This window comes from Callithrix jacchus, chromosome 1 (genome assembly GCF_049354715.1).
Source record: "Callithrix jacchus isolate 240 chromosome 1, calJac240_pri, whole genome shotgun sequence".
Taxonomy (NCBI): domain Eukaryota; kingdom Metazoa; phylum Chordata; class Mammalia; order Primates; family Cebidae; genus Callithrix; species Callithrix jacchus.
Window position 1 is genome coordinate 146,720,910 of NC_133502.1, and position 14,267 is coordinate 146,735,176.

The window sequence follows — 14,267 nt, forward strand, 5'->3', positions numbered from 1 at the left end:
TTAGACTCTGCCGCCCATGGCTCTGTTTCCATCCTTGTGCTCGCGTTCTGCGAAACAGAGCCTCCATCCACCAGCTGCCTCAGCGGTTGGAAGGGCAGAATCACAGATTCTGCAAGACCCCCTCCCCTTAACAACTACAGCAAGCAGCAGACGAGACCTCCTACTGGCATCCCTGCTCCGAATTTGCATGGGAACTGGCAGCTCCACTCCCGGAAGCCTGCAAGTCTTAGGGGAGCACAGAGGGAGGCAGGGTGACCACCTCGAAGCTTTCCATGAAACCCCAGGGCTAACTCTCATTCCCCAGCCAGAAGCTGATGAGGCCCACTGTCATGCTGTGCTCAGTCTCCAGATACTCATATTTTAGGAAATATCAGTTCAAGAAGGGATCACAGGGGTTGTCTGGTCCAAGCACTGCATTGTGAACCCAAGTGGTGCAGCTTATCTGAGATCTACAGACCCCCATGCCTGCCTGTTCAGGCTTTGGGACACCCCACCAAGATTCCATACATGTTACTCTAAAACAGATGGCAAAGAATGTGCTATATTCTCCTGCACAACAGAGCACACAGAATTTTATTCTTATGCTGGGAACTCTGTAATCACAAACAACTTGCCAGGGATAACATGCATGGGCTGAGCGTCCACTAGAGTGGCAATATCAGCAGCCATAAATAATAATAATAATAGCACTCAACTCCTGAAGCTCACTATGCAGCAGGCAAAATCCTACACACTTCACAAGTGTCATCTCATGAAGCTGCATGTCCACAGCACCCACTGTTTTACAGAGTTGGAAACAGAAGCTCAAAGAGTTTATATAACCAACTCCAGGACACACAGACAGCAGGAGGGAAGCTGGGCTTGAGGCCAGCCTGTCTGTGTACTCACCCACAACCTCATGAAGGTTGGTGGTGGGGGGCTCAAGGATGAAGTGGCAGCAAGCATCACTGCCTTCCCGGAGCCCTCAGAGCCACCTGGGATGAGGGCACAGCAAGGAAAGTTCCAGCAGTGCACTCAAAGCAATAAGAAAAAAATGAAAACATGCTGGGACGAGGAAGGGTAGATGATGGGGAAGAACAAGGAAGAGAGTATTCAGTTATAAGTAAGTTCTTCTTATTTTATTTATTTATTTATTTATTTTTGGAGACAGCATCACTCTGTTGCCTAGGCTGGAGTACAGCAGTACAATCTCGACTCACTGTAACCTCTGCCTCCTGGGTTCAAGCGATTCTCCTGCCTTGGCCTTTTAAGTAGCTGGGATTACAGGCATGCACCACCACAACCAGCTCAGTTTTTGTGTTTTTAATAGAGATGAAGTTTCACCATGTTGCCCAGGCTGGTCTTGAACTCCTGAGCTCAGGGAATCCACTGACTGGCCTTGGTCTTCCAAAGTACTAGGATTACAGGTGTGAGCTACCACACCCAGCCTACTTATAAGTAAGTTCTAAGAGCTGTTCTCTGGGCCAGGCTCATTCAATGACAACATCTACCTGAAAAATGTCTTTCTTAGAAGAGGCCCGTGACTAGGACTAAGGAGGCCAGAGAGACATCTTGGAGGAGGAGGCTTTTGAAAAGGAAGGACGGGACTGTCTTCATTTTCCACAGCTCGAGAAGCACATCACCTACTCTACAGGTAGAAAGTATGAAATATTCATATGCCGCACCCTCTGCATCCTCCATACTCTCTAGAAACAGGGTGAACACAAAACTACACAAGGAGATCTATTGTTAATATCGTTCATAATGTAAGAAAACAAAGGAATTTTGCTAGGAGGCTGGCGGGTGCAGTCAGCTGAAATAAATAAATTAAAATTCGGCATTGTGGTCTCTGTGTACATTTGTTTTAATTACTGTTTACTGAAAAACTAAAACTTCACATAGGGAAGAAGAAGAAAAAAAAAAATCCCCAAACGTGCATAACCAGTGTCTTTATGAGAAATCTAACTTGGGGCGGATGGGGTGGGACTTTCGCCTTCAGTTGCCACAGCAGCACCCAGCCAGGGGTGCACACACAGTGGATAAAGCGTCTGGAATGGGCTTCCACATGGCTGGCAGACGCATGGATCTAAAAGCTCATCTGGGGAGTGTGAACCCAGCTACCTAGGAGGCAGCGTCACACAGCAACCCAGCCTCCAAGCCCGCCCACAGGCCACGTGGGATGGACAGAAGTTTCCCTGTTCCATCACAGTACACCACATGTCCTCTATGTGGGTTTCACTCTGTCTTTTATTAACAAATCTGCTGTGGACATAAACGGCTCCCCTGCCCCCTACCCCTTCATCTCCCTGGAGCGGACCTACCTGAAGGCAAGAACCATGCCTGCGCCATCTTTCTTGGGCTCAGGCTGATGAGGAGACAGGCACCCCCAGCTGCTGCATCTGTGGGGAGTGGTGGAGAAGACCTCATTCCTGGGTGGGATGTTTGGTGGCCTTGAAAGTGAGGACTCCAACCTAAGGTTTTCCAACTCAGTTCCTCAAGAGGCCTCTTAAAGAAAGACTGACATGTCGTGACTCTATTGGGCAGGGCTCTGGGTCCCCATTACCATTTAACCACAAGGGTTTCCTTCTGGAGATTTTACATGTGGGCTTCTAGCAAATTTTGTTATAGTGGAGGATTCTGTTGCCAAGCAGGACAATGAACACCAGGAGACTAGAGCAGCCCCCGGGGGCCTTGCCATAGCAGCTGGGCCTCACTCCATCACCTCAGGTCCTCGCAACCTGTGACCTGCCATGGACACACTAGGCCTGTTTATTTAGCAAATGAATAGAGAAAACAAAACAAAACCTCCCAAGAAACAAGTGTAATCTTAAAGTTTCAACACAGGGTGAGGGGCCAGTGTTTTCTCCTGTTCCAGTTGAGGTTGAATTACACATGTCCTTCAATGCCAGGCTGAGGGAGCCACCTCTATCCAATGGAGCATGTGGCCCCAGGCCCCTCATACACAGTATGCAGTGGTGCTGATGAGCTCTGAGTGGGGTATACAGGTATACAGTGGCCTGCCCAAGGAGGCTCAGGTGTAAACCCAGGACACAAACCAGACCTGGGAAGCCCACCCCACCTGGCACCAGGAGGTTTGCCCAAGTGAAGAAGATGGGGCTGGGACAGTGTCTGAATTAGAAGATGAGGCCGAAATGCCAGGGAGAGATGGGAGTGGGCACGAGGCAGTCAGTGGGCACAAAACTGACCAGCCCAGTCTGGCTGAAGCAGATAGTAGGAGAAATGGGCAGAGCCAGAGCCCAAGCTCAGAAGTATTAATAGAAACTGCCTGGATGCAGAGGGTGGGAATGCGAAGAGTCAATTAAGAAAGGGACAGGCACATGCTTTCTAATTGCTGAAGCTGGGGGATGGGCTCACAGAGGCAGCTTATCCTACTCTTTCTACTGAGGCATACATCTGAAATCATCTGTCGTAAAAAGCTCAAGAAAAAAAAAAGAAAGAACAAGGAAGGGCCAGGCAGCCCCCCAAATTTCCCCTTTTCTCATTTCAATGATTTCAGGCACATCTGCAGGAAATATACAACTAGAGGCCCAAATCACAGCTAAGATGACAGGCGTCGGGGCTGCAAAGATGGAACAGCTCCTCCTCCTCTGCTGGGCAAAGCACTTCTTCCCAGGGAGTATTTCTAGCTGACCTTCCCCCTCCAATAGCATCCACCATCATCTATAGGCTGATAACCCTAAATCCCAACCTCCACCTCCCTGAAGCTCCAGACCCACAGAGAAGAGACCCACAACCTGGACTTGCCCCCTTCCCCTAAAATGTGATTATTTATTTCACCCAGAAGACAAGCTATGAATGTGACTGGGTGAGAGAGGGGCTCCAGATTCTGACTCTGAGAAACCTGCTTTCTCTGCATGAGCCTTCTGGATAGGCATGGTGCTCAGCAAGTGCCCAGTGCAAAGCAGGACTCAGTAAACATCAGCTGTCACTAAGACTACTGTTATTTGCATTCGTGTTAGTGTCAGTGTTCACCTCTGCAGGTTCCCCAAGCCAGAAAACTGGGAGCCGTCTAACACTCCATCATTGCATGGCCTCTCACACCTAGCCAGTCTCAAGTCCTGTATGTTCTACTCACTGAGTATCCACAGAGCCATGCGAGCCTCTGTACCACACCGCCACAAGCTTGTGTCTGGCCTCACTGTAGCAGGTGACTCTGCTTTCAGGCCTGTTACCTCCCCTCTGCTGGTCATCTCCCCTCCAGGGTGATCTCCCTAAAATGAAAAGCTTATCAAGTCCCTCGCTGATCAAAAGGCTTTCATGGCCCTCTGGTCCCCTGGTGAGCACCCTCTCACTTTGCTTTCCAAGGCTCAGCTCAGATGTCACTTTGTGCTCCAAATCCTCCCTGATCGCAGTAAACAGGACTGACCGCTTCCACCCTGTGCCCCATTGACCTCATACAAACTTCTATAACAATAACAGTGCTGCCCAGACTGTTATAAAACACGCAATTTCCAGAAAACAAAACAAAACAAAAAGTATCAGAAAACCAATGTAGATGGTCAAATTTTATTTTCTCAAGTAAGGACATTAAAAAAACAAAACAAGGGCTGGGTGCAGTGGCTCGCACCTGTAATCCCAACACTTCAGGAGGCTGAAGAGGGAGGATCATTTGAGGCAGGGGTTTGGGACCAGCCTGGGCAACATAGCAAGACCCTTCAGCCTGGGCAACATAGTGAGACCCTCTCTCTACAAAAAAAATTAGAAATTAGCAGTGCATGGTGACGCACATCTGTAGTCCCAGCTACTTGGGAAGCTGACGTGGGAGGATCACCTGAGCCTAGGAGTTGGGGATAAGTTATATCACAGTAAGCTATGATCACACTACTGCACTGCAACCTGGGGATGAAGCAAGACACTGTCTCTAAAAAAGAAAAAATGTAATAAATCAATAAACAGATCCTAATGTCTGCAATCACCACAATTTAATTATTTCAAGGACATGATAAGAAGGAAGGAAGAGGAGAGAAGGCAGGACACCATCTCAAAGTGAAGGGTTTTCTTTAAAACAACAATGTTAGCTCTATGAAAAACTTATCTTTATCTTCCTCAGGACACCATGGTTTCTTGAAGCTCTGTCAAGGTCAGTATGGGCCAAGGGCTGGTCATTGTGAACAGTGCCTGGTTTGTTCGGGTCTCCCGCTGGAAGCTGTGAATGACTTTCAGGTGAGCACTGCCAGGCTGACCCTGGAGATGCAAGTGTGGGGTAGCAGATGTCAAGCCCCAGCTGCCTGTGATTGTCAAGGTGAAGTACGGCACAAACAACCTGACCACAGGGAAGACCCTTGGCTGAGTTGCTGAGCTGGTTTTAGAGATTTTACTTGAACAGCTCCTCTTTCTTTTATTTTTTTCATTATTATTATTATTATTATTTGAGGCAGAGTCTTGCTCTGTCTCCCAGGCTGGAGTGTAGTGGTGTGATGACAGCTCACTGCAGCCTCAACCTCCGAGGCTCAAGCAATCATCCCTCCTCAGCCTCCTGAGTAGCTGGGACCACAGGCTTGCCCCACCATGCCTGGTGAATTAAAAAAAAAAAAAAAATTTGGTGGTCAGGTGCGGTGGCTCAAGCTTGAAATCCCAGCACTTTGGGAGGCCAAGGCAGGCGGATCACAAGGTCAGGAGTTCAAGACTAGTCTGGCCAACACAGTGAAACCTCATCTCTACTAAAAATACAAATATTAGCCTGGCATGGTGGCAGGCACTTGTGATCCCAGCTACTCAGGAGGCTGGGGCAAGAGAATCGCTTGAACCCGGGAGGCGGAGGTTGCAGTGAGCCTAGATCACACCACTGCACTCCAGCCTGGACGACAGAGCAAGGCTCCATCTCAAAAAAAAAAAAACTGGTAAAGGTCTCATTATGTTGCTTAGGCTGGTCTTGAACTTCTGAGCTCAAATAATCCTCCCTCCTTGACCTCCCAAAGTGCTGGGATTACAGGCATGAGCCACTGCACCCGGCCTACAACTCCTCTTTCTAATATCACTCAGGAAGCACACCCTGCAGTAACGATGATCATCATAATCATAAAACAAACCTGCCCAAGCACTAGGGAACAATTAGAAATTGTTAATTGATTCAGTGGGAGAGGAGAAAACTGGAGGAAAGAGGATGGAAGTTCTCACAGAGATGCTCGGTTTCTTTTTTTAGCAAACCTCCTGGTACCTGCCACAGTCTTCCCTGAAACTCCCAAACATTCATTGGATTCCACAAAGTGGGGCCATCGTCTGCAGTGGAGACTCCAGTGTACTACAGTCAGAAGCAGACATGGGCTGGATGCAGCTGTGTGGCCGCAGGCAAGCCTCTTTGCCTCTCTGGGCCTCCCAATCCTATCTATAAAGAGTAGTGACTCCTTATCGAGCTTAGGGAGGGATGGCAACACAGGATAACATTGGCTCTAAAAACTCGAGGACTGGGCCATCCCAAGGGACTGCTCCCAGTATTCTTGTTGTCACCAGGAAGACTGAATGCTCAGCAAGTTTGGACTAAGAGAGAAATGGGTTTCATGTCAATAAATACCCCCGCTCTCTCTGCCCTGTCTCCTACAGAGCACCTCATTTCCTTTGCCAAGGCATTCCCTGTTTCAGAAAAATAAACAAGATCCCCGAAGGCTGGAAATTATTCTTCCAGCAACTTCCTTGTTGCCCGCTGCAACTGAGGTCTGAGTGGACTCTCTCAGGCTAAGGATTTGGTCTGGAACTTTTCCACTGCGTTTCCTCAATGGCCAAGGTTCATTCATGCTAGAGAGAGGAGGAATTTAATATCACTAATTCCTTTTTAGGGAGCAGTTTCATCCTGGAAATTTTGAAATTGATTTCTTATCCAGTTTCCCCTTGGTTGATATTATTCTCTCAAGATCCTTACTGAGCCTTCCGACAACACTTCTTGTATTCTCCTTCATGTTCCAGCTCTACGTTCACTTTTTTTTGTCCTCCCTCAAGGGCGAGGATCACCTCTCCGATTTTTGCCTCCCTCCCTGGGCCTGGCATGTGGGTGAGGCCCCACCAATGCGGTAGAAACAAAGACAGGAAGAGGTGATTTTCCCCCTAAGCATGCTTTCTGCAATTGCAGCTCAGAAATCTCAAACGGATCAAGATAAGAAACTGGCCCAAAGCTGATTAATTTTGCAAAACACACCTTCCAGGGTAGCACACAAGATCTTCAGAAAGAATATTCTGGTTTTTCCTTCCCACTGATAGCTTCAGGGACCGTAATTAGAGCACATGGAGCAACAGACTCCGCTTTGGTTCAGTAAACCCCAAGAACCTTCCTACCAACATAGACAAAAATAACGTCCCGTTCCATCTGAAAATATCACCTAGAATTCAGATGTGTGCTCTCTCATTGTGTTCTGTGCATTTTTAAGTAGCTCTGTTTGGCTGGGTTTTGACAGCTGGAAGCTGAGGCTTGGAGACCCGCCCGGGCGCAGGGTAGTGCTTTCCAAAGATGCAGACCACTGCATCAGAACCACCTGGGGGCTTGTTAAAACGCCACTTCCCAAGCACTATTCCAGACCTACCAAATCGGAATCTCTAGGGCTGCTCCATTTTTAATACGCAGCCCCGACGATCCAGGTACGCACTAAAGTTTGAGATGCCAGCTCATTTTCCTGCTAAGGAGCTTTGCTTATTCCCCCACCCAACCTCCCACACACATCCATTTTGCCGGCTTTACTGAGCAACTGTTTCTGCAGGACAGGACATCATGCAGCTCTATGGAGTCACAGACTGGAGGTTCACAGAAGTTCTCGGTGTCTTGGTCTCTGATCCAACATTCCCCTCACCCTTCCTGAAATAGCCACCAGCCACCCTTAGGGCTCCTAATGTTTGCTTTTGTTCCAGAAGATTGTGTTTTCAGGCTTTTCCTTTCTACCTATAACATGCAGAAGGCTGGGCAGAAGGCTGGGCTAGGGCTTCACAAATTGCTTACAGATTGACCGACACCTGCATTAACTGGAACACTTAATGGAAGTTTGTTCCTTACAGATGCATTTTTTTTAAATGCTGGCTGGATGCTCATACTAATGACAACAACAATGGTAATCATAATCATCATAATTGCTGGTGACAAAGATCTTTATATAAGGCCCTTTCCAGGTTACGAAGATGCATCACACGTTTTCCCCTTGACAGTCATCTGTAACACTCAACAACCATTATCACACCCACTTTCCAAATGGCAAACTGAGGCTCAGAGAGATACAGTGGCTTTCCTGAGGACTCACAAGTAGTTGCTTATGGGGCTGGGACACCAATCTAAACCTCTCAACTCCCTGGCATCAGTCATTCTTTTGCTGATCCAGTAAATAATGACTGAGCCCCCACAATATGCCACTCACCACACCAGAGTAAAGGACCAAGAGCCAAGGCTGATGTGGTCCCTGCCCTCCTGGTCTCCCAGCCACATTGCCCCTAATGACATGGAGGGTGTCGTCAGCCAGGAGACAAGATAGGTACATGGCAAGGCAATGAGGCATAACAGAACAAGTCAGGGCATGCCCATGAGGTGAAACCAGGGCAGCAGTGCCCCTCTCCTTCTGTTGAGGCATCCACAGGGATGTGCAGTGCAATGGAGCAGCCAGGCCGCCATCCCCAGGTCAGGTATCCAACTGCACCTGCCCTGCTGGTCTCAGATGCTGGAGCCCCAGAGCTTGGAGGCAACAGGGGGAGCACAGCTCTCAGCACAATCGGGGGGATTTTTCAGAAAGGGTAGAGCAAGGTGGCCTTGGTACAAGCTGCCATTTCTGAGGACCATGCTGCAGACCTGCAGAGGGGCATTCGCCACCCTGAGGCTACGTTTGCGTATACATCTCGGGCTATGGACACTTACCTGCCTCAGGGAGCTGCCGTGATGCCCACACGAATATGAGGGGGAACCCACAAGCCCAGCCATCACCATGATTCCTCAGGGAACCAAATGTCTTCTGCTTTTCTTAATGGATCTTCTAAGGGTCTGGAGATTGCTGCTGCCATTTGGGGCTATGGCAAGGAGTGCCTCTAGGATGCCCTGCCAACTTCAAATCTTTCTTTAACTGAGGCTTCAAACTGCACGACATAAGCAGACCAGCTATGAGACCCTGGCACACCACTTAACCTCGTAGCTTCCCATTTCTTCACCTGTAATTGGGGATAATGGAACTGTTCTCCTAGAGTTCATGTGAGGATTCAAAGGGTAAATACACACAAACTGCTTGGAATAATGCCTGGCACAACAGAAGCACTATGGTGTCTATTATCATTTTTTTATGATCACTTTCCTTTTTTAAAAAAGTGCAAACAGTGTGAGATCCACTGCAGCTGAGAGGAGCGTCAACAGCGGCACCATGGGAGCTCAGACTGATCCACGTGAATTCCTCGGCGTTCAGACCTAAGGCTCATCTTCGTCCCGCTCACCCACGGCTCTGCAGGTGTCCAAACCCTGCTTGCGCCACATCATTCGGTAGCTCAACAGAAGACCCTTGAAGGCTATGTGGGATTCGCCAATCTCCCAAATCGAGTCTACAGAAAATCAGTGAAGAGAGGTTTGAATTCACGCTTATGATAATGAGCAGAACAATTCAAAGTTTTAATCAAAGAAGGTGGTGTTCAGTCGCTGTTCACAGTAGTTGATATCCTAGGATTTGGAGATGCAGTGGATAATAGTAACTGCTGGCAGCCTGTTATCGACTACATTGCTAGTACATTTGAGGACTACCTAAATGCAGAATCGTGAGTGGACAGACGTCAGATGCCTGAAAACAGGGCCCAGCATTGCTTATACTTCACTGCTCCTTCAGGACATGGACTTAAACCATTGGCTGCTGGGTTTCTGAAGCATTTGCATGAAAAAGTGACTATCATCTACTTATTGCCAAAGCAGACACACTCACACCAGAGGCATGCCAACGGTTTAAAAAACAGATAATGAAAGAAATCCAAGAACATAAAATTAAAATAAATGCATTTCCAGAAACAGATGATGAAGAAGAAAATAAACTTGTTCAAAACATAAAGGACCATTTACCTCTTGCTGTGGTCGGTAGTAATACTATCATTGAAGTTAATGGCAAAAGGGTCAGAGAAAGGCAGTATCCTTGGGGTGTCGCTGAAGTTGAAAATGGTGAACACTGTAATTTTACAATTCTAAGAGATCCATTGATAAGAACACATGTAGGACTTGAAAGATGTACTAATAATGTTCACTATGAGAACTACAGAAGCTGAAAACTGGCAGCTGTGACTTATAGTGGAGTCGGTAACAAGAAGAATAAGGGCAGCTGACTACGAGCCCCTAGCACAGATGGAAGAAGAAAGAAGGGGGCATGTAGCTAAAATGAAGAAGATGGAGATGGAGATGGAGCCGTTGTTTGAGATGAAGGTCGAAGAAAAAGTTCAAAAACTGAAGGACTCTGAAGCTGAGCTCCAGCGGCGCGAGGAGCAAATGACAAGAATTTGGAAGCACAGCACAAAGAATTAGAGGAAAACCGTCGTCAGTTTGAGGATGAGGAAGCAAACTGGGAAACTCAACGACGTATTTTAGAACCACAGAACTCTTCGAGAACCTTGGAGTAAAACAAGAAGAAAGGGAAGATCTTGGACACTCTCTATTGACCACCAGTTGTGTATTAGTTGCCCATACGCCAGCCTGGACGTCAGCGTTCGTTGGATCTGTTTGACCAATCTGCACCAGTTTTACCCACAATGGTGGATTTAACATTATGACAAAAACTGTTTTTGTTGTTATTGTTCTTGATGGAGATGAAGCTCTCTTGAATTGTCTAGGGTGTTGTATACTTAGAAAGTAACAACGCTAAGTACCTTGCCTACATTTTCTTTTTCTTCTTTTATTAAATGGGTATCTTCAGTTTAATGCAAGGGAACATTTTGCTTTTTGGTACAATCATGTTATGTTGGTTTGATTGTTTACAGGATATTCCAAAATAAAAAGATTCTGGAAAGTTTTCACTGAGGAGACCTTGCCATAATGTGCTGCAAACTGAGCTTCTCTATGATAATCATAATCCAAAGATTCCATTCAATGCGGTATATACAATCATGTCATTTAGTCTAACACAGTTGACCCTATTTTTTGACACTTTCATTGTTTAAAAATACACATGGAAAAAAAAACCCTATATGCTTCCAGTGCACCTAGAGCTGTTTTATAACAACCGCTTTTTGTTTGTTTTGGATTCTTTAAATACATATTATTCTCATTTAGTGCCCTCTTTAGCCAGAATCTCATTTCTGCTTCATTTTTGTAACAACATTTAATTTAGATATTTTCCATATACTGGCCCTGCTAAAATACAATCCAGCATCTTTCATATAATAGGAACCAACAAGAAAACTTTCCTTTAACTCCCTTTTCACACTTTATGGTAAATAGCAGGGGGCGAAATGCATTTATAGATCATTTCTAGGCAAAATTGTGATGCTAATGATCAACCTGTTTCTACATATATGCAATCTCTTTATTTTACTAGAAATGGGAATTGTGGCCTCTTGAAGAGAAAAAAGTCACCATTCTGCATTTAGCTGTATTCATATATTGCATTTCTGTATTTTTTGTTTGTATTGTAAAAAACTCACATAATAAATCATGTTGTGACGTTTAAAAAAAAGGTACAAACATGCATCAGTGGAGAATCTCTGCAACTGACATAGAAAGTTTTCTGATAAAACCACATTTCCATCTCTCACAGACTGCTGTCCCAGACAGTCTGAATTCTGCCCCCACAGCCTGCCAAGGGCTCCAGAGCCTGCTGCCCAGACTCAGCTCCAGCCCCCCTGTCACCCACCTCAGGTGCCCTACATCACAGTCATCTTGCAGCTGGCATTTCTCAAGCAGAATGTATCTGTTCCCACTTCTGTGCCTTTGCTCCTCACCTCCCCTCAGTTTCTGACACCTCGAATGCCCTTTCCCTTCCATCTATGAAATCCAAAGCCTGCTCATATTTCAAATGAACATGGGGGAGGAGTGGGAATGGTTTCCTGACATTTCATTGGGTGATTTTTCCACATAACAGAGCACCTAACCACTCCTCGCTATAATCCATCAGGGTGGGCCGAGCCCTAAGCCCTAATCCCTAAGAAAGTAGTAGCAAGACTGGATGAAGGGCAGGGCTCCAAGGTGGGTTTTTGGCAATGAGCAGGGCATGGTCTAGGAGAGATGGTGCTGAGGGCCTCCTGCTTTCAGCCCCCTCAGAAGGATGGGGCTGCTGGGATTGGCCTGGGGCAGAGCTGGGCTCCAGGCTCCTGGGTGCCAGTAGCAGTGCCCTTATGTCCTCAAAGTCACTGTGTGGCTCCTCTCCTACCCTACTCAGTCTGTGAAGATATTGAGGCTCCAAACCCAGCCTCAGGGCCAGGAGACTGGGCAGTGGGGCTAGTGGTTCTGAAGAAGGCTTGCCATCACAGCACTGGGAGGCTGTTTCCACAAGCGAAAAGCGCAGAGGGGCCATGCATAAGGTCAGAATCCCAGACACGGAGTTTCTGAAGGGCAATGAAGGGGACATAGAAGCATGTGGATGTCAGGGGCTGTGGCTCACCATGCCCCAAAACAAACTCCTGTCCTCCCTGTACCCTGCTCCCAGATGCCTCATTTCAGTGAACAGCACCCATCCTCCATCCACCCGGCCTAGGGAGGCAGTGCAGCCTGCCAAGGGCTCCAGAGCCTGCTGCCCAGACTCAACTCCCAGCTGGTGGCTTCCTGGTGGCATGACAGTGGGCCCATTTAACCTCTCTGAGCCTCAGTTTCCTGCCTATAAAGAGAGGACGACAATAGTGCCTATCTCATCAGGTTTAAAATGAGTGAAGCCATCTGGAGCAGTCAGGGCACAGAGCCTGGCCCACGGCCTGAACCGTGTAAGGGCTCACTTCTATAGCCAGGTCCTCAGTACTGTCCTGGCTAAACGGCAGCCTGCAAAAATATGTATCCATGCCCTAACTCCTGGAACTGTGAATGCTGCCTTATATGGTAAAAGAGGGAATATTCCCTTACATGGCAAAAAATGTGATTTAGTGAAGGCTTTGGAGAGGAGGAGCTTACCCTGTAATATCCAGGTAGGCTATAGATCTCATGAGCGAGGCACAGAAAGACTAGACAGATAGAGAAGAGGAGACGATGTGGCCAGGGAGGCAGAGACTGGAACTATGCAGATATGAGCCAGGGAACGCCGACAGTCACCAAAAGCTGGGAGAGGCACAGAAACACTGATGTTCCCCCCGGGCCTCCAGAGAGAGCCTAGCCCTGCCAGGACCTTCATTTCAGACTTCCGACCTCCAGGACTGTGAAAGGGAAAAACGTGTGCTGTTTTCAGCCACCCTGTTTGTGGCCATTTGTTCTGGCAGCCACAGGAAGCAAATCCAAGGTGCCTCCTTCATCCCAGTTACTCGGGAGGCTGAGGCAAGAGAACTGCTTGAGCCCAAGGGGCAAAGACTGCAGTGAGCAGAGATCACGCCATTGCACTCCAGCCTGGGGGGCAGAGCAAGACTCCATTGCAGAACAAACAAACAGACAAGTGCCTCCTTGACATCACTCTCCCACCTTCCACTGCTTTCTTAAGTCTCCTTCTGTCCAGGGAGGCCATTTCTCCCCGCCGTCTCCAGCACCACCATCCTGTCCTCTCCCAACTAGGCTACTTCCACCCAGCAATGGGCTCCTCAGTCCCCAAAGCCAGCCAGAGATAAAGACTGGGAAAAAGATCAGTGCTGCCCACTCCCCTTGCCTCCCGCCCTGGAAGGCTCTGCATGGCATGGCTGCTGCCACTTCCTCTACCTACCTTGTCCCTTGCTCACCCCGATGCCTTAGGCCTCAGCCACAGTCCCTTGTAGTTGCCATGTTTCCTTCAGCCATGGAGCCACCACACTTACCGTTCCATCCCTGCCCTACCTATTTCCTACATGAGCTTTCCCAGCACTGAAAACTGCTGTGGATTCCTTCATCACATCCCAAGTGCACCCGAGGCAAGCAAGCAAGCGAGAAAGAAAGAAAGGAAGAAAGGAAGGAAGGAAAGGAGGGAAAGAAGAGGAAAAGAAGGAAGGAAGGAAGGAAACAAGAAAGAAAAGAAAAGAAGGAAATGGGAAGATTCATATATCCCAGGCATAGCTAACGGGACAAGGTAAGTAAACCGAAGCCATAGGCTACCTGCTGACCCATAACCGTGCAGGCCAAGGAACAATGAGCTAGCAAGAAAGAGATTTTTCTCTCTTGAGAGTCTGGATTTGGAAACGTTAAGAAAATGAGAAAGTGCTCTTCAGAGTATACACCACTTTCTTAAGAAAGCCTCCCCAGTTCT

The 14,267-nt window shown here is 47.6% G+C and overlaps 1 protein-coding gene and 1 pseudogene across 2 annotated transcripts in view; one reads left to right on the forward strand and one right to left on the reverse strand.

Annotated features, from left to right (window-relative positions):
• GABBR2 (gamma-aminobutyric acid type B receptor subunit 2) overlaps window positions 1–14,267 on the reverse strand; it is a 423,612-nt gene that overhangs the window by 307,147 nt on the left and 102,198 nt on the right. The window lies entirely within an intron of this gene.
• On the forward strand, window positions 9,341–10,581 carry LOC118147826 (septin-7 pseudogene; annotated as a pseudogene).